Raw genomic sequence first — 21760 nt, forward strand, 5'->3', positions numbered from 1 at the left:
CCACTCTGCCCAAGCCTGGAACATTCATGGGGTTGTTGTGCCACAAGTGCAGCAGCTGGCACTTGGCCTTTTTGAATCCTGGCTTTGCATTGTTCCCTAACCTCACCGTTGCCTTCTCTAGCAGTGATATCAACATTCTTGTTCAGCAGTTCCCTGGACCTCATTCTTATTTGTGCTTCATTTTGAGGCATATCTGTCCAATTTACCATTCTTTTTCTCAGTCTTTATCTCTGTTTAAGTAGTTAAATTCTCTTCATCCTATACTCCTGCACCCTCAAACAACTTTTTTAAGAAGAAAAGGCAAGGGAAAGATGATGTATTTTATATGAAGCAGATACCAGATGCCTACTTATATCTCAAAATGATATGCTTGTATTTGCTTTTATGTGTTGCTGATCATTTGAGAGCAAAGGTTGCTCAGCAAGGGAAATAAAAGCTTCTCTGTCTGCAGTATGCCATCCACTGGTTTGTGTATCTTCATCATAAGCATTTTCATGCATCCCTTCACTAAATTAACTAGGTCACCCTGTGTAGTGATTCATGACCTGGAGTACTGTGTGATTTCAAAGGGACAGCACAGGGTATAAATCAAAGCCTGAGTCTGACCCAACACTACAAATTTGCAGAGCCCCTATTCTTTATTTCTGATACATCCTTTTCAAGATGGGCTGATAAAGCTGAGTGCCTGGTTCAAGGTGAGCTCACACAGGGATTTACAGCAGGGTCTGTACTCTCTGTTGCCTCCTTAGCACCTTGTAACATCTTGTTTGGGTTTTAATCTTCACCAGATAGTGGGCAGAGAGATTTTCCCTGAGCTGTTCACAATGACAGCCAGGGTGTTTTTCCCTGAGTACTTACAGTTAATTTAGATCCCATCAAGTTATCAATTGTTCCTTCCAGTGTGCCTTACCTTGCAGCTGTCACAATGAGTTTCATCCCCTATTGTGCTGCTGAGCTGCCAGCTTTGTTAAGCTCTCCTGCCCTGTGGAGATTAACCTGCTCTTCAGAGTTTGGAGAAAAGAGTTTCCTGACAAATTTGGGGGTTCACAACTCTCATCTTTCCAGAACAGGTACAAATGTTTAGAAAATCCCTAACAAGCTCCAGTACAGAAAGGTGCACTGAAGATGAAAATGTCACAAATATACAAATCCCATACAATCGATATAGATTTACTTAACACTAGCTCCCTGAAACCCAGGCAAAAAGTGGCTTCCTTCCTATGCCTTGCTCAATGAAGTTACAACAGGTTAACATTTGGCTTTCTCCTTAGATAAGCAGCAATATAAGCATCTCCCTTAGGGGGAGCAAAGGCTGAAGAGCTGTTTAGGCTGGAGAAGAGCAGCCTCAGAGGGGATCTCTTGAGAGCTAAAGGGTCATGAAAACGGGAACAAACTCTTTTCAGCAGTGCAACAGGCACAAACTGCAACCCAGCAGGTTCTAACTGACCATGAGAAGAAAATTCTTCACTTTGAGGGTGCTGGAGCCCTGGAGCAGGCTGCCCAGAGAGATTGTGGAGTCTCTTTCTCTGGAGAGATTCCAAACCCAGCTGGACATTGTTCTCCTGGGCAAGCTGCTGTGGGTGACCCTGCTTTAGCAGGAGGGTTGGACTAGATGATCTCCAGAGATCCCTTCCAGCCCCAACCTAGATGGGATTCTGGGATAATTACCTATTGTTTTTACCCTGAGAGTCTAAGAGGAGGCAGAAAAGCTCTGGGGAGCTGCTTTCTGAACTGAAGCTCTGGGTGGAATCAGGACAAAATAGTGCTCAGCTGCAATGGCATTTTCTTGGCCCAGAGATGAAGATCCTGGCAAAGAATGATCTGACTACCCAGCTCAGGATTCTTCTGGATTGTTTGACCTTTTTATTTTACATTGTACATTACTTCAGATAGCATCCTGCTTGGAAACAACCAGCCTATAGCATCAGTGAATGTGCCGCTTCCTGCTTGGAAGCAACCAGCCTATAGAATCAGTGAATGTGCCACTTCCTGCTTGGAAACAACCAGCCTATAGCATCAGTGAATGTGCCACTTCCTGCTTGGAAGCAACCAGCCTATAACATCAGTGAATGTGCCACTTCCTGCTTGGAAACAACCAGCCTATAGCATCAGTGAATGTGCCACTTCCTGCTTGGAAGCAACCAGCCTATAGCATCAGTGAATGTGCCACTTCCTGCTTGGAAACAACCAGGCTATAGCATCAGTGAATGTGCCACTTCCTGCTTGGAAACAACCAGGCTATAGCATCAGTGAATGTGCCACTTCCTGCTTGGAAACAACCAGCCTATAGCATCAGTGAATGTGCCACTTCCTGCTTGGAAGCAACCAGCCTATAGCATCAGTGAATGTGCCACTTCCTGCTTGGAAACAACCAGCCTATAGCATCAGTGAATGTGCCACTTCCTGCTTGGAAACAACCAGCCTATAGCATCAGTGAATGTGCCACTTCCTGCTTGGAAACAACCAGCCTATAGCATCAGTGAATGTGCCACTTCCTGCTTGGAAGCAACCAGCCTATAGCATCAGTGAATGTGCCACTTCCTGCTTGGAAACAACCAGCCTATAGCATCAGTGAATGTGCCACTTCCTGCTTGGAAACAACCAGCCTATAGCATCAGTGAATGTGCCACTTCCTGCTTGGAAACAACCAGCCTATAGCATCAGTGAATGTGCCACTTCCTGCTTGGAAACAACCAGCCTATAGCATCAGTGAATGTGCCACTTCCTGCTTGGAAACAACCAGCCTATAGCATCAGTGAATGTGCCACTTCCTGCTTGGAAACAACCAGGCTATAGCATCAGTGAATGTGCCACTTCCTGCTTGGAAACAACCAGCCTATAGCATCAGTGAATGTGCCACTTCCTGCTTGGAAACAACCAGCCTATAGCATCAGTGAATGTGCCACTTCCTGCTTGGAAGCAACCAGCCTATAGCATCAGTGAATGTGCCACTTCCTGCTTGGAAACAACCAGCCTATAGCATCAGTGAATGTGCCACTTCCTGCTTGGAAACAACCAGGCTATAGCATCAGTGAATGTGCCACTTCCTGCTTGGAAACAACCAGCCTATAGCATCAGTGAATGTGCCACTTCCTGCTTGGAAACAACCAGCCTATAGCATCAGTGAATGTGCCACTTCCTGCTTGGAAACAACCAGCCTATAGCATCAGTGAATGTGCCACTTCCTGCTTGGAAACAACCAGGCTATAGCATCAGTGAATGTGCCACTTCCTGCTTGGAAACAACCAGGCTATAGCATCAGTGAATGTGCCACTTCCTGCTTGGAAACAACCAGCCTATAGCATCAGTGAATGTGCCACTTCCTTGCTCATTCATCTTTCCACCACTCTTTAGGCCTTTTCCAGGGCTTAAGGTGACCTTGCAACTTATGAAGGAAAATCAAGGATTGGAGTTAAGTGTGTTACAAATGATTGACCTACCTGGATGGCAGCTGATAACGTGCTGCAGGCTGCAAAATCCAGATACTGAACTTCCTTCTGAATGATAGAGACTATAAAGTAGAGATATCTCATAATGCTATAACAACATTTCCAGCCAAATGGAATGAGGAATCAGGGGCTTGTCCTGCAGGCAGGGAAACAGCATGGTGCAAAGAGGGAAAAGGAACAATTATTGCAGCATTAAGCTGATAAGACCAGTATTTGAGAATGATGTAGTGAGTTCAAGAGCAACTTGCTCTTTTCTCTGCTCAGCCAGGTAGAGGGGATATCACCTAAAAGGCCAGCCAGAATCATAGCAGCCACTGTTGGCAGAGGAATCCTAATTTGGGGAAAGGAAGAAAAAAGATCAGAAATGCCAAAAAAAAAAAAAAAACAAAAAAACCAAAAAACACCCCAAAAAAAGAGCTGAAGAGATTAAACATTTCTTCTGCCTGGATATGAGGACACTTTGAAGACAAGCTTAGCCTGAAGAATGGTGAAGGGAAATGAATTCTTTTCATGCACTCATGCTGCAGCAGATAATGGAGTTGCTTCAGGTCAAAATTAGAGCTGATTGAGACTTTAAACAAAGATTCTTTAAAAATACATTTAGATAATGATATATATTTTTTAAAGTACAATAAAACTGGTAATGTAAAGCATTTCCAGGGTCCAGTGGAGACACTGGATAACAGTCTGCACTTGTTACATACATACAGACTGGTCGTTCCAACCTTTGGTGTACACCGTCTTCTCCTACCCCAGTTAGATGACCTAATTGCTGATGTTGGATGGTCCATTAAGAATCAGGGATTATTTCACTCACTTTTCTTTGAAAGGTTTTGAAAACATTTTTTTTTATTTCCTCTCAGAAACTTAAACCACATTTATGAAACCTCAAGACAACTTTGTAAGAGAGAAAATTGATTTGCTACTCAGCATAGGCACTTGGCTAGTCAGAGGATGCTTGGGCCTCAAGACCACTGTGGAATTTCCATTCTCATTAATCAATGTTTAGGCTTTGGGGGACTTCAAACAATTTTGTTTTTTAGTTTCTTTATTTTTACATCCTTTTCCACAGGACTTCACATGCTTACACCAATACTTTTGTGACAGTCATAGAAACTGCCTCAGGAGCACAGCTCCACAAGTCACTGCACATGGAGAACATGGACTGGACGACCTCCAGGGGTCTCTTCCAGCTCTCACCATGCTGGCATCGTGGGATGCTGTGGTAAAAGTAAGGGGAAAAAGAGGAAATTATTTCTTTTCTCCAATGTCTATGTTAGTACCTCAGTGTGTTTTAGCCCGTGTGTTTTGTATGGGAAATTTACACACATGACAGCACACAGAAGAAGAGCTCTCATTATTAGCAGTAGGAATGCTCAAAAACTGTGGATTCAGGCAAAAAAACCCTTCCAGATATTCTGAAACTGTGGTAATGAGGAAAGACTCACAATTGCATAGCAGATAGGCTGCCTTATATAGAACAGCTTTCTGAAGATACACCTCTGATGCCAGAAATACTCACCTGGGTGACCTTGTCCTGTGTCATGGTAGCTTGAAGCAAATTATTTCTTCCTCTTGGAAATCTTTCCAACAGAGAATCATTTATAAATACCAATACAAATGCAAACTTTGTAATATACCACACACTGATACAGTTATCTGATAACTATTCAATCAATTTGCAGTAAGGGTGGTGAGACACTGAAACAGGTTGCCCAGGGAGTTTGTGGCTGCCCCCTCTCTGGAGGTGTTCAAGGCCAGGCTGGATGAGGCCTTGAGCAACCAGGTCTGTTGAAAGGTGTCCCTGTCCATGTCAGAGTGTTGGAACTGGATGATCTTTAAGGTGCCTTCCAACTCAAACCATTCTGTGAATCTATGAATTCACACACCAAGGGGTATCCTACTACACCTATTGCCTATTATATCTACTGCTGTTATGCCTTTTTTTCTGTTTTAGTTTTTATGTATGGAGTGTTTTAATGGGTATTTCTAGCAGCCACTTAGTGTATATTTTTACTTGATATATGCCTTTTTTTTCCCCCTCTTAATTCAGAAATATGAATTTTGCATAGTATAGGGCAGCAAAGATGACCAGAGGGCTAGAGCACATCTCCTATGAAGACAGACTGAAAGAGGAGAAGGTTCTGGGGAGACCTGAGAGCTGCATTTCAATATCTGAAGGGGACCTACAGGAAGGCTGGAGAGGGACTGTTTAGAAGAGCCTGTGGTAATAGGATGGGAGGCAATGGTTTGAAACTGGAGCAGGGGAGATTTAGTTTGCACATCAAGAGGAAGTTCTTTACAATGAGAGTGGTGAAATAGTTGCCCTGGGATGCGGCTGAGGCCCCATTCCTAGAGACATTCAAGATCAGACTTGATGTATCTGTGGTCAGCCTGCTCTAGTTGGAGGTGTCCCTGCTGACTGCAGGAGGGTTGGCCAAGATGATCTTTCAGGGTCCCTTCCAATCCAATGCAGTCTGTGAATCTACACTGGACAAAGCTTACGTGTTCTAAAAAGCAAACACTATGCACATTTCTGCACACAACATATATCATTACAATATGTGTTTGGTCTGCAGGAACAAAACTCCACATCTGTCTGTGCAAGTGGAAGCTGCTGTTTTAACAGGTGAGTAAATGTTTACAGAGTTTTCTGTGTGCACTGCAAACAGCAGAGTAGGAAAACACATGGAAACAGCAATTTGCAATTCCAAAGGTTTCCATGTCATCCTTCAGTCACATTCCTGAAGATATTTGGGATCTGTAGCTTTTTTTGGTAGCCACCTATATTCCAAGTTCCTTTTTCCTTAGTGAGTTCTGCATCAAGCTTCCTTCTTATAGAATAGAATCATAGAATCACCCAGGTTGGAAGGGACAACCAAACTTATCTAGTCCAATGCCCCTGCAGTCAGCAGGGACATGCTCCACTAGATCAGGTCACCCAGAACCACGTCAAGCCTCACTTTGAGTATCTCCAGGGATGGGGCCTCAAACACCTCTTTGGACACATGCAAGTACTCAACCACCCTCATGGTGCAGAACTTGTTCCTATCACCCAATCTAAATCTGCTCCTCTCTAATGTCAAACCATTGCCCCTCATCCTCTCACTACAGGCTTTTGTAAACAGTCCTTCTGCAGCCTTCTTGCAGAGGTCTGAAAGAGGATTTTGTTTACTGCCAGCATAACCTCTGCTGAGTATCTGAAAGTCGAACTGTTTTTCTTCCTCCTGCTTCATACATCACCTTCAAGAGTAAAAAAAATTGTTGAGCTCATAGTGGAAAATTTTGTTCTTGCTAAAAAAAAAAAAAACAGGAATAAATTTGCTCTTCTTTGATTTTGTCATGCCAGAGGCAGGACAGCATGCATTGTCAGTAAGAGCATCAAATGATATTCAGGATATAATGCAAAAAAATCACCAGGAAATGACAGGACATACTAGAAAAAAAAAAAAAAACAAACCATAAGTTTTCAATATTTTGTTATTCTTAAGTGTTATATTATTCTTAAGTATTATATTTTAAGGCAACTTGCATATAAAGCCTTTTTAAATCAGTTTTGATAAACATACAAGGTGATTAAATAAATAAAGCTTTGCTTTTACAAACAGCACCATAATCCAGCTCTGGCATCCAAAGCTATTTCTATCAACCACTGGATTGAATTTCTTGATAAGGAAAAGAACAAGGGCTTAATGATCTGGTTCCAGCAGGTGAAGTACCCTGCATTAATTTCCCTGGGTCTAGAATTTCACCTTGTGCATATGAGTTTTCAAAACTCATATTCATTTGCATCCTTCTCCTAACAATTCATAATGATAGTTGCATACCACTAACTGGAGATGGCAATACTTAATGGAATTTAAAAACCAACTCATGCATTAAAACACTTAGCATTTCTATAGCTAGCGAAAAAAAAAGTGTTTTGGTTTTGTGTAGCTTTCAGTTGGATAGAATCTTTCTTCTGCAGCGGGACTATGTCCATACTTTATGTGAAGCATATCCGTAATTCTCCATGGGGATAGAGTCAAATATAATACCATCCAAGATAGCACCAAATGTTCAAAGCTATACCTTTAGGGGAAAAAAAGGACAAGCATAACAGCTCCCTCACTAACCACCTATTCCAGCTTTCAGCTTCCTACTTCTCTACAATTTTGTTGTTTTAGTTTTATTTTCTTCTTATTAGCAACTGCCATCTGTAATGGTTGGTTGTGTTGAAGTACAATATTAGCCATCACAAGTGTGTTTCACAGCTTGCTAGTACTGTTATCATTATTTTTAAAATAACTATTGAAATGAAAGCTTTCCTCTTCTGAAATGATGGTTCCTTTATTTGTTGAAATACACTTGCAGACATCAAACCCTCCTGCTGAACAGAACACATATCTCTATAAAACAGCCAGTAGAACTCACCTGGCACCTGATATTTTCAAATCTGTTTTAGCTTTCTGCCACTGCTAGAACTATTTGCAGTCATCTTGACTGTGCTCCATGGCTCAGCTCTGCATTCTCAACCAGACTGCCTCACCAAAGTGACCAGAAGGACCACTCCCACCAAACCTGCCCCTGAGGACCTGAACTCTACCACAGGAATATATATGTCTACGTTTGAAGAGCTACTGAGATTCTAGCATGGAATTCAGTGCACATCCTTTTCACTATTGACTTAAGTCAAGCTCCCCTGTGGAGACAGGCGGGGGGTGCTGGGGCTGTTCAGCCTGGGGAAGAGAAGGCTGCAGGGAAACCTTACAGCAGCTTTCCAGTACCTGAAGGGGGCCTACAAGAAAGCTGAGGAGGGACATTTGACAAGGGCTTGTAGTGATAGAATGAGGTGGGATAGATTAAAGCTTGAGGGGGAGAGGGGAGATTTAGACTAGAGATTACGAAGGAATTCTTTACAGTGAAGATGGTGAGACACTGGAACACTGGAACAGGTTGTGGATGCCCCCTCCCTGGAAGTGTTCAAAGGGCAGGTTGGATGAAGACTTGAGCAACCTGGTCTGGTGGGCAGTGCCCCTGCCCGTGGCAGGGAGGTTGAAACTAGATGATCTTTAAGGTCCCATCCAACCCAAACCATTCTATGAATTTATGATTGGGAAACACTTTTAAAGGTCATCTAGTTAAATCCCCCTTGTAGTGAGCACAGACATCTTCAGCTAGAGTACATTGCTCATAGTCCCAGAGAGCCTGACCTTGATGAAGCTGCTGGTCTGGTAGCTTAGGTGAAGCATATTTCAAAACTAAAATCACTAACTAAAAGCTGTCAATAAAAATGTCAAAGATCTTAGCTTCATGTACAGACTGGGATCTATGACGATATTTACTTCCTCACACTATCTGAACATCTCTGCTATGAAGAAAGACTGAGAGACATGAGGCTGTTTGGTCTGGAGAAGAGAAGGCTGAAAGGGGATCTTATCAATGTCTATAAGTATCTGAGGGGTGGGTGCCAAGACGAAGGTGTCAGGCTCTTTTCAGTGGTGTCCTGTAACAGGACAAGGCACAACAAGTACAAGCTGGAACACAGGAAGTTCCACCTCAATATGAGGAGGCATTTCTTTACTGTGAGGGTGACAGGGCCCTGGAACAGGCTGCCTGGAGAGGTTGAGGAGTCTCCTTCTCTGGAGACTTTCAAAACCCACCTAGATGCATTCCTGTGTGACCTGCTGTAGGTGATTCTGCTTTGGCGGGGGAGGTTGGACAAAGTGATTTCCAGAGGTCCCTTCCAGCCCCTACCATTCCGTGATTCTCTGAGTCTGTGATGCCACATGGCTCAAGCTTTGGTTTGGAAAGGTCAGAAGAACAGCTTAGCCTCTCCTTTATTCCTTCCCTGTCTCAGTGCAGGCTTTGGGAATGGATTTCTTCTCGGTGGCAGCCGGAGCACAAATCCTGGTGCATGCCTAATAGGCTATAGGAGAGGCTTTAAATCCTTCCAGCATTACGACAGGTACTGGGGAGGTGAATGTCACCGTGACCTGCTCCTAAACCAACCCATCTGCTCCATCAGCTTCCCAGACACCTTTCCCTTTGGTAGGGAGGCATGTCATGATTTCCTGAGAGCTGTGCATCTAAGGGGATGAAGGCTTTAAAACCCACCATTCCCTCACCTAATTGTTTACGATCCACGCCACTTCACCCAGCTGCGGCTTCTTGGCCCCAGCTGTGCAGGAAGCAGCCTTCTGGTGCAGCCAGCAGCGTGCTGTGCTTTTGTGCAAGAGACCAGACGCTGAGGGGAAAAAAAGATTTTTTGAGGCTGGAGGTCTTAAGCTGGCAGAAGTGATGCACATCGTTCAGGTAAAACTGCTTAATGCCTGCAGGGAGGATGTTGGCTGCAATGTTCTTACCTTGGTCCTTGCCAGCAAATTACAGCAGGAGCTGGGATAGAAAAGGAAAAAGCGGTGGAGGTCTTTGTGCTCCAGCTGCTGGAAAAGAGGAGCTTTTGTTTAGACTTTATAGGTCTAATTCTCATATTGTTTACTTATCCTGTCGGCTTAGAGTAGGATTCAGAATTACTGAGGTGTGCCCGACACATCCTAACAAAAAGAGAGATGAAGCTACTCTGCCAGCTCCGTCTGCTGGCTCACATTAATCTGTATTTAACAGGGGGTTATTGCAGAAATGCCTCTTTGCAGCAGCCTCCTCCAGCAAAACTAGTCAAGAATAGAGGATTTGCTAAGAAATAGGCCAGATAAAATTTACACAATTAAAGAAAGAGAAATACGTCCTTCTGATCTTCCTGTGCAATCCTTATCACCATTCCCTCCCCCTGCTTTTATTCATTCTTTGATCTCCTGTTTGATTTTTATTTTAATTAACCAATGAATGGAAACATGTCCTTTTTAGAATGACATCTTTCTTCAAACAAGGACAGGCAAATCTCTTTGGCTATTTCTTCACTGACACAGCAAGAAGTAAAGGTGTGTATTTGTAAAGGTTTTTAAGTCAGCTTTGTATGTTGTGAGCCCAAAGACATACCTGAATTTGTCTCTCAGTAAGGGACAGCTCTGTTCTTCCCTAAACACCAGACTTTCATCAAAGTATAAGGAAAACTTCCACAAGTTTGAGGTTTTTTTCACATTAGTCCAGGCTTCCTTCTCAGATGCTGCAGCATTGTCTGCTCCACGAGTTCCATTCCTGCCAGTTTCCCAAGGATGTGGACTCCTGCAGCTCCTCAGAGGTAATTTATTATGCCCAAAGGCACTGCCAGTGAAACCTCATCGCTAGTGACCAAGCCCTAATTCTTTTCTTCTTCTCCTGCTTCTTCCAATATACTGGAACAGGTTGCCCAAAGATGTGGTTGAGGTCCCATACCCGGAGACATTCAGGGTCAAACTTGATGAGGCCCTGAGCAGTCTGCTCTAGTTGATGTCCGTTTCTCGTGCCCCCATCAGCAATTACCTGGGGTCAGGATTAACAACTGAATCCTTCTTCTGGATTGGAAGTTCATGACTTGGTGTTTCTCCTCTTCTTGCAAGTGTCTTCTCCAGTTTGTACTTTCTTAAGGATTTTAACTCAAATAAATAAATAAATAAATAGCTAATGTCAGCTAATTTATTCAATCATTTGTCATGTCTTCATGTATAACCAACTGATCCTTAAAAACACCCAAGCATTTGCTTTCTTTTCCAATATCGGCTGGTGGATTTATTTCTAATCACTGCCTCAGAGTTTAATTTGTTCATTATTTCTTGCCAAACTCTGTGTGCAGTATCAAGTAACAAAAGCACATTTGGTTTATGGTTATTTCAATTTATTGCAAGAGATTTTTACCCCCAAACTGAACAGGGAAAAGCTCCAGGACATTTCTTTTCTTGTCATCCAATTCCACCAGTATATTGTCACACTAACTAAAGCAAGAAGGCCAACAGATACTGCTGTATTTGTACCAACAGAATCAGCCTTGCTTCTCAGTAGCTCTTCATTTATAATACATTTAAATTTTTATGAATGTCTACATTTTTATCTGCTGATTTGTCTACTTAAACGCAACAGGACAAACCAGATTTCAGAATACATCCTAGTGAGAAGACAAACTAATTTTTACAGACAGGAACAGGATTTCTCCCTATGTTCCTGTGACAATTTCAGGACAAAACCAGAGCCAGCCTACCAAATGCTTCAGTAGATTTACAGTGTGTCCCAGTCTGAGCTAGAGCAGAAACAACTCTGCTCAGTGCTGTCACTTCCCACCTCACTGAGCCACTTTCTGAAGTTCAGGGCAGATTTGCACAGCCAGGGGCGGCTTCTAGCAGGAAGAAGCTGATGGGCAGAGTTCCTGCCTAGGGCTGGGCTGCAGAAAGGCTCTGCCTGAGACTTGCTCCTCTGCACACCAAGGACACTGCCGCAGCTTGTGCCTCACCTTAGAGGGTGGGAAGGCAGAGGTGGCACCTGTGGGGAGAAGCAGACAGGACAGGTGGCCCTCATATGCCCAAGAAGGGATTGCAGCCCAAGGATGGTATTTTTCATAACAAAAGTGAGGGATCATCAGGATCCAGCCTCCACTGACTGGTGTCCCAGGAGGACTCTGTCCCTTCTGCCATTGATCCTGATTCGAGTGTTCCTGAAACCAGTTCCAGAATTCATCTCCTGAATCTGGTTCCCATCTGATGCTGAGTCCAGTCTGGGACTTGCCCAGTGACTTCCCCCAATGATGGTGCCATCACTGCCATCAGGGTTTGGGTTTGCTCTTGGTATGTGTCTCTTTGTCTCTATTCCATGGTATTGTTCTTTTCATCCCAGCTGGTTTAGTTTCTTTCCCAGCCCACCAGTGTCTCTCCTTTCTTCCTTTTCTCTTCCCTTTGGGAAGGCACAGGACTTCATGAAGAGTCTCTATCACTCATTTGATATCTGGTCCAACCTTGACACCATATAATCATATGGTGGATGGTGGACGTTAAAAGAAGGTACTGAAGTGCTATAAAGTTATTTTGAGCAAACTCTCTAACTTTCCACCAGCAGTTTACATCCCAAGTCTTGCCTTAAAGTTTCTTGATGGAATAGCAAAAGTTGTCTCAAGGGAGATATTAATGTTTGCCCATTTAATATTAAACAGTGTCATTAATATCTGACTGCATTTGTCACTTGGAAGCAGCTGGCTTGCCTGATATTGGGCCTGCAAGACATCTGCTTCACTGGTTTGCTGTTTCTTCATTTGAAAGATTTTTTGAGCTGTAGCTGTGAGATGTTTTTATCTCGAGATATTTTCCTGCTGTACATGCAAACACAGGTCTGAATAATGGGCAATTTTAAGCTGCTGTTCTCAAGAATGGATTTGTCTGTCTGAGAACCTACATTAGAATTTTCTTTTCAATGTTATTTCATTGTTTCCCTCCTTTTTTTTTTTGTTTTTTTTTAATAATAATATTTTTTCTTTCTATATCCTCATGGTGCATGGTTACAGAACATTCAGAAAATTATTTCACAGATGTCAGCCACTGGGCAAGTCTGAAACTCACATTAGGATTCAAACCTCTTCTCTTGATGCCTTGATAACCAGGAGACCTGGACTCAGAGGAATCAGCAGGTACCAATTTTAAATGCTCTCCAACTGAACACATTCCTTTTGCTTATATTTGCCTGTAAGAACCTCAGACCAGCTGGGATATGCTCAGAGGTTTTTATGTGGTAAATAGAACTATTCAGATCAAATTGTGCAACATCTAGCAAGGAATCCCCAAACCAGTTTTTATCAGTGATAATGTGCCTTATTACCATCCAAAAAACCCAGAATAGAAGTCTTGTTGGGCTCTTGAGGATGAACAAGATGTAGAAACTAAGTATGCAAACAGCAGAACATATGAGATCATGTATCCAATACTCTCAAGGCCAGTTCTCTTAAAATAGTGTTCTTCTTACATCTGTATTGTTCTTTTTAGAAGATAAGAGGGCAAGAGCATAGGAAATAAAGTGTGCCACTGTCACAGTTCAGGGCTGTGGGAGCAAATAGTTGAGTGTCAGAGGCTCTCCATGAATCCCTTCCAGAAGGGAAGAGAAAGGGAAGAGCGATCAAGTGATGGGCTTGCCAGTGACCTCTCTCCTGGAGATGCCATCCAGGGGCAGAAATCTCTTGTTGGGCAGTTGAGGGTCACCTGTCCTGTCTGCTCCTCCCCACAAGTGCCACCTCTGTCTTCCTGCCCCCCCAAGGTGCGGAACAAGCTGTGGCAGTGCCTTTGGTGTACAGTGGAGCAAGTCTAAGGGCAGAGCCTTTCTGCAGCCCAGCCCTTGGCAGGAACTCTGTCCATCAGCTTCTCCCTGCTAGAAGCAGCCCCTGGCTGTGCAAACTTGCCCTGAACTTCAGAAAGTGCCTCAGTGAGCAGAGAGTGAGCTGAGAAATGACAGCACTGAGCAAATTTCACACTGCTCTAGCTCAGACCAGGACAGCCACTCAACTATTTTTTTTTACCTCCTGCAGAAAAGTCTTACTGCTGAAGCAAAACAAACATTTGGATAGAGTTTAGCAGACCTTGTAAGGCCATCATATTTCCATTGAGACATGATTTATGGTATTGATTTTTTCTTAACCTTGCAGAAGTTCGCCTACAGAAACAGACATAATTTTTTTGAATAAACTACACCAATTATCTGGTTGTCCACAGCTGACAAATTCTTTATTTTCTCCCAGTGCAGTGTGATGGCCAGTAAAATACAAAACTGACTGAGACTATAATCAAAGGGTATTTCTGCAAATCACTCAATGCCAATCTGGGGCAATTTTCAATTACTCTCAGGACAGATTTTTTCCAATTGACTAGACAGAAATTGGCAAGAAAGATTTAAGAAATGCCTTGCAAGTGCTGATCTGAGGACTTAGTACCAAATATCATCAATCTGTATCCTTCTGAGACCAGAAGATTTACAAAATAGGCTACAGAACTTACATAAGTATTTAGTTCTAGGATCATATATCTGATGGTTCAGCATCTTGGGATTCTGGGTGTTAAAGGCAATAACTATAGACCCACACTTTGGCTGTTTGCCATGATGACACGCTTCGTTAGATTAATGACTGTCTGATCACTGCCCCACTTTCTGTTCTGATGGTACTCACAAAGGTGCTTCACTGGGTTGCCAGTAGTAACGTGGGCATTTACACCAGTGTGATAGGTTAAAACTGTCTCTTTAATTTTTCTTCTCAAAGTTCAAGCAGAGAAAGCTAAAGAATGTAAATAAGTCACTATTGGGTGTAAGAAAACAAAATACTGATTGTTCTAAACACTTCCATTGGATAGATAGAAATGTTTAAGAACCACTACTCAAAACAAAGTGGGGCAGTTGGAGTCTGAGCTCTCAGCTTCCTTGCTGGGTTGTCTGGCTGCTTCTTCTTCTTCTATTCTGGCTGAAGATAACACACTGACCTTGGTGAGCTAAGTTAACAGCCTCTCTGCTTCTTAACTTCTCTGCTTTCTGCCAGAGAGGTCTGGGGGGAGGAGGCCCCTGGGAAAGAGGCCCCTTGGGAAAGGTCCTCTTTGGGGGGAAGCAAAGGGAGCTTGGTTGTGCTTTTCTGTTGATTGTATATATTTGTAAATGTTGTGAATTTTGTATATTTGTGCATATTCATTGCATTTCATCATAGATTGTAGATTTGCTTGTAAATACAGCTCTCATTTGCTTTCCAGACTGAGCTAGCCTGGTTATTGTTGGTGTGGGGGATTTCAGCTCTCACGCTGATACAACCAGTTTGGTGTGAAGAGAAATAAACTGGCAGCCTTGACGTAGCAAAAAGCCTACAATATACCTGATCCAGAAATGCTGCAGATGCTCTCAAATGAAAACCTTCTTGAAACTGAATATAAGATAAAATTGGTTAAGTGTTGTTCAGGATTTGTAATGTTCTTCAGGCATTTTTCCATTTACAACACCTGAATGGCTGCACACCTAAGGGTAAGTTGCAGTGCTAGAAATTCTGATCTGTTTGTAGTCCAGCAGAGCTAACAGAGCTGTAAAAGAGACAAAGCCTCCTTACAGTCCCCAATCTGGTGTCTCAGACTTTGTCACCCTAGTATGCAGAACAGGGAAGGAAGGTGGAAAGAAAAACTACTGATTAGAGAGCTGAGGTGTAGGGAGGACACTATCTGATAAAGGATCATGAGGGGTCTGGGATCTTGTTGGAAAACAAAGACATCCCAAGACAGCCCTGGCTCCATTGTGCCTCAGGCCTGGCAGCAGTGTGTTGTGAGTGCCTTCCAGACCTTTGAACCCTCATCCTTTTTCTTGTGAAGGAGGATGCCTGCATGCCTGTTGAGCATCACTACCTTAACCACTGGGGGGGTATCTCCCTCTCCACATATCACAGAATGCCAGCATGGTGGGGGTTGGGACCTCTGGAGATCATCTGGTCCAACTCTACTGCTAAAACAGAGGCACCCACAGCAGCTTGTCCAGTATCACAATGCCCACATGGATTTGAAATCCCTTCAGAGAAGGAAACTCCACAACATCTCTGGGCAGCCTGCTCCAGGGCCCCAACACCCTCAAAATGAAGAATTTTCTCCTTCTGTTCAGAAGGTTCCACTTTGTTCCCACTAGCCCTTGTCCCATTCTGGGCACAATATGTCAAGGCACACACACACAAAAAAAAAACCCAAAACCAAAACCCAAAAACCTGTAGCAAAACTTATGCACCAAAATGACCCTCACAGTGCATAGTGTGTGTCTACATCATTGACTACTGCAGCCCTCCTCACTAACATACCTTCTTGAGAACCTGTCAGGTATATCATCACACGCAACCCTCAGCTCAAAACCCACAATGGTGATCATCAGCCTAAATACCAGAAAATGTTTTTTCTTGTCCACAAAACTGTATTTCTGAAGAAGATAAACACTGCTAAGTCTAGAGAATCACACAATGGTTTGTGTGGGAAGGGAGCTTTAAAGCTCATTCAGCTCAACACCCCTGCACTGAGCAGAGAAATCTATAATTAGAGCAGCTTGCTCAGAGACCCAAACAGCCTGGCCTGCAATGGTTCCAGGGATGGGGCATCTCTCACCAAGGAGTTTGTAAGCTCTGAGATGTAACATTAAGTTCTTCTTCCAACCTACAGGATGGTTCCTTGGAGGAAGCTCTGCCAGCTACTGAATTAGTAATTGATTTCTTCATATATATTTCTTCATATGTGTCTGAAGATATGCACAGCAGCAAAGTTCAGCTTCTGAGATCTTCTAATATCACAGCTCATCCCTATGAGCTCGTGAGCAAGACAGAGAAATACTCTGCTGAAATGTAAATAAGAATGTAGCTGGGTACTCCAGTAAATTGCTCCTGTTTTATTTCTTTGGGGAGCAGCCCGAGCAAAGGCAGAGGATTGTGAATATTTTCTGCAGAGGAAGCACTTTAATAAGGAAGCTGCAGTTTACTCCTAAGGCTGAATCCAAAAATAATTAATAAGTCTGTATTAAGATTCTGCACACATGGGCATTTAGCTCAGTGCAGCCAAGCAAACAAGTGAACAACTGGCAGCACAGTGATGTGGAGAGAAGCCAGCTTTGCCAGAGCCATATCCTTCACACAACGCCAGTTCATAGAATCATAGATTCATTGAATGGTGTGGGTTGGAAAGGACCTCAAAGATCCAACCACTCTGCCATGGGCAGGGACACCTCCCACTAGACCAGGTTGCTCAAGGTCTCATCCAGCCTGGCCTTGCACAGCTTCAGGGAGGGGGCATCCACAACGGGAGGTGTTGTGTTGGACCCTGTTCCAGAGTCTCACCACCCTCACTGTCAAGAATTTCTTCCTAATCTCCAGTCTAAATCTCTGTTCCTCAAGCTTCAACCTATTCCTTCTCATCTTGTCACTCCAAACCCTTGTTGAAAGTCCCTCCCCAGCTCTCCTGTAGCTCCCTTCAAGTACTGGAAGGATTCTCTAAGCTCTCCCTGCAGCCTTCTCTTTTCCAGACTGAACAGTCTCAACTCCCTCAGCCTGTCCCCAAAGTGGAGGTTCTCCAGCCCTCTGATCATCTTCACGGCCTCCTCTGGACCCTCTCCAGTAGTTCCATGTCCCTCCTGGGGGCACCAGAACCAGACACAGTGCTCCAGGTGGGGACTCAGAAGAGCAGAGGGGCAGAATCCCTTCATGATTCATATGCTCCTCACCAAAACACCAAACAGCAATATTTCGATGTTTGATGTCTTCTATCTGCATTCATTTCTGTGCTGAAAGGCTAATTAAAGTGGTAATTGTCAGTCATATCTCTTGCTACTACATTGGTATTCAAAATTGCAGTAGATGCAATCTGGAGGGGGGAGATTTTTTTTTCCCTTTTTTTTTCTTTGTTTTTAGTTTTGTGGGTTTGTTTTGTTTTGTTTCAACTCAAGGAGTTTAAAATTAATTTGAAGCCCTCCAACAGCAATCACACTCTAATTAGTGAGATAATCAAATAATAAGCTTTTAACTAAGGGTTCTCATGGTGGAGATGGGGGTGATTTCAACTGGGGTGAAATGCAGTCATTGCTGTAGATAAAATACAAAGAGAACAGTGAATGTCTCCTGAAGCCAGGAGATAAAGATCCGTCTGTTTGTGAAGAAGTACCATTGTAGCCCCTGTGCTGTGACACTGATTCATGGGGCTGTAACCACAAGACTTCCATTACAATTACAGCTTACTGTGGCCAAACCAGCACGCCGCTCTTGAAGTGTTCTCTCCCCTGTTAATGCATGCAAAGTGATTCCATCAAGCCATTAAAGCAAATATAAGAAATGAGTTCAAGAGAGCTGGTTATTTGTGTGGGGAATTAATTGAAGGATGCAGGGATGAAGGAGGGAGGAGGCTGAGATTAATAAACCTTAAAGTGCAGGCTTGCTGTGCCAAATGGCCTTTTCCCCTGTAACTGTAAACAAATTTGGATCTTGAACAATTTTAGACCTCAAGGTCCTGCATTAACAATGACATCGGGTTCCTCAGGGAATCGCTTGCATTGTTTTCCAGCCAGAAAATCCAAAGAATGACAGAATCCCAGCATGGTGGGGGCTTGAAGGCACCTCTGGAGATCATCCAGTCCAACCTCCTTGCTAACACAAGGTCATCCACAGCAGCTTGCCCAGGATCACAACGTCCAAGGATTTGGAATCTCTCCAGAGAAGGAGACTCCACAACCTTTCCGGGCAGCCTGTTCCAGGGCTCCAGCAACCTCACACCAAAGAAGTTTTTCCTTGTGTTGAGGTGGAATCTCCTGTGTTCTAGCCTGTACCTGTTGTTCCTTGTCCTATTGCTGGGCACCACCAAAACCAGCTTGGTGCCTTCATCCTGACACTCACCTCTCAGATTTTTGGTTGGTAAAATACTTTCTCAGCCTTCTCCTCTCCAGACTAAAGTTGGTCTTGTTTTGCTTAAAACTACCTAAACAAGTAGTTTGAGAGAGATTTTGGAGCTTGTACTGTACAGGCAAAGACCTTTGCCTGATTATTTGCAATGTAAATATTAATGTGTACACTCCTCTGTAATGTGAAAATCAGCTTCATGATGAACATGCTAAGCATCTGTCACTGTGTTACTCAATGACTGTGTTACTGAATGACTGTGTTACTCAATTCTGCACCCAACCATGTTAAGATGTCATTCTAGGAGTAGAAAGAGTGCAGCTAAGGTGTAAAAGCTAAAGGCAGGAGTGCCAGAAGACCAAAGAATTAGCAGGACCTTTCAACAGGCTGTGCTCCACCCAAGACAAGGATGTCTTAGGAAGAATTGCACCTTCCCTGCACAGCTTAGCTTTTGCTGCATTTCTGTTGTGTATGAGTGCTGCTGCAAAGCTTCAAACAAGAAAGTGAGGAAGGACTTTTTACAAGGGCTTGTAGAGATAGGATGAGAGGGAATGGATTGAAGCTTGAGAAGAAGAGATTTAGACTGGAGATTAGGAAGAAATTCTTGACAGTGAGGGTAGTGAGATACTAGAACAGGTTGCCCAGGGAAATTGTGTATTTCTCTTCCCTGGAGGTGTTCAAAGCCAGGCTGGATGAGACCTTGAGCACCTGTTCTAGTGGAAGGTGTCCCTGGCCAGGGCAGGGGCATTGGAAATAGATGATCTTCAAGGCCCCTTCCAACCCAGCCTCAAGTCTATAGATCTCCAAGTATCAAATATAACATGGGAACTGCTGATTCCAGCTCCATGTTTGCAGCCAGTGCATTTCTCACTAACAATCCCAAGCCTGTTGTATCTGTCACTTCTATATTCTAAACCAATCGGTTGTTAATTGGGTGAAACTGTCTCACTGCAAGGCCTACTGGGGCTCTGAAAGTAACAAAATTGCTAAATTCCTTTAATGAAAGTCCTTGAGTCTCTGGAAGGCAGATGTCCAGTCCTTACTTGCAAGGTGACAGTGAGTATATACTAGTCCCTATGTGTGCTTAATGTGACAGGAAGAAAAGCAAACTACCATGTGGGTAATACACTCAGTAGCTCAGCTAGTCCATAAGTGCGTCCTTTATACCCTTATATGATACCTTGAGGAAGCTCAGCTTCCTGTAGTCTCATTGCTGAGCAAGAGAAAATGAGTCACCTCATCTCTCAGAGGCACTGCTGGGCAACATCAACCCCTGGACTGGATACAGGATACTGGACTACTGATATTGTTCACAGCAGGCACTGCTGGGGAAAGTAATTCCATTAATGCCCTTCCTTGTAAAAACATATCATCCTCTTTGGGTTTGCTGAGAATAAACACTAATAAACCTCAGCTGAGGGGATCCTCCTGACCCAGTTCTTTGCCTTTAATTTAGTCTCTGCATGTTTGTGGTGTGTTACAGTGTTTATCACCTCAGTGCTATTAGCAGCTTTATGGCAAACATCATTATGTGCTCATTTCTTGGTAATTTAGCTCTTCCATTGTATCAATACTTACAGATGGAGTTTTTATTTAATTCTATAACCCACTGCACAAGAATCCTCAACAACCAAACTACTCAGCGCTAATGGGCCACCACATCTTTGCACGCTCAGCAAGTTTGCAGCTGATAGAAAGCCTTGTGGTCCAGTTGAGAGACTGGAGGGAGAGGAGGCCATCCAGAGGGACTTGGACAGGGTGGAGAGGGGACCTGAAACCAACCTCATGAAGTTCAACAAGGCTGTGTGCAAGTTCCTACATCTGGGTCAGGGCAATCCCAAGCAGAAATATAGGCTGGGTAAGGAGTGGCTTGAGAGCAGTCTGGAGGAGAAGGACTTGGGGATGTCGGTAGCTGACAAACTCACCATGAGCCAGCAATGGTCACTGGCAGTCTAGAAGGCAGCCTTGTGTGGGGCTGCATCGAAAGAAGTGAGAGCAGCAGGACAGGGAGGGATTGTGCTCTTCTATTCTGCTCTGCTCTTGTGAGAGCCCACTTGCAGTATTGGATCCAGTTTTGGGGTCCCCAACACAAGAAGGACATGGAACTGTATGAAAGGGTCCAGAGGCCACAAAGATGATCAGAGGGCTGGAGAACCTCCCCTATGGTTACAGGCTGGGAGAGTTGGGACTGTTCAGCCTGGAGAAGAAGAGGCTCCAGGGAGAGCTTAGAGCAGCCTTTCAGCACCTGAAGGGGGCTACAGGAGAGCTGGGGAGGGACTTCTTACGAGGGGTTGTAGTGATAGGACAAGAGGGAATGGATTGAAGCTTTGGCAGTGGGGCTGGACAAGATGATGTCTAGAGGTTCCTTGCAACTCCTAACACTCTGTGATTCTCTGATCACATGTAGCCTTTAGGATAACACATAGTGTAGAAGTCACTTCTCCAATTCATCTGTTAAGCAGTGTGCAGTATCAGCATCAGGGGAAAACTACTCAGGATTCATGCAAAGCCTTCCCTCGCCTCTCAGAGCTAAAATACCTTTCATGGACTGCTAGCAGTGTGTGGGTCAATCACATACCAAGATGTGCATCTTCAGAGAGGTCCTTCTTTGATCAAGTTCAGTAGAAGCATAAGATAAATTTCTGAATAAATGCTGAATAGTTTTCAAGTACATGAAATCAGTGTTTTGCCTGAGTTAAAAAAATAGAAAGAGAGAAAACAAAAAAGGGTTTATGCTAGTTACAAGTTTGGCACCAGATAAAGCAAAGTAATTTATCCTTTCTCTTTGCAGGACTTAGAGAGATAACCAAAGTCCTGTTTCCAGAGTCTTATCTGAAAAGTTGAAGCCTTTGAATCTGTGTGGAGTCTTGATGCTTTAAAATCACTTTTCATGGGTCTTGGGTACATTGCTATGAATCAGTTCAAAAGATCCTTCCTGATAGTTGCTCAGCAAAGCCCAGAAGTGACTGCTCCCACAAATCCTGCTCAAGATTCTCCAAAACACAGGCTGTTGAGTTTTAAGGTAGCTCTTTGCAGGAGAGCATCTCTAGGT

This window comes from Indicator indicator, chromosome 10 (genome assembly GCF_027791375.1).
Source record: "Indicator indicator isolate 239-I01 chromosome 10, UM_Iind_1.1, whole genome shotgun sequence".
NCBI lineage: Eukaryota > Metazoa > Chordata > Aves > Piciformes > Indicatoridae > Indicator > Indicator indicator.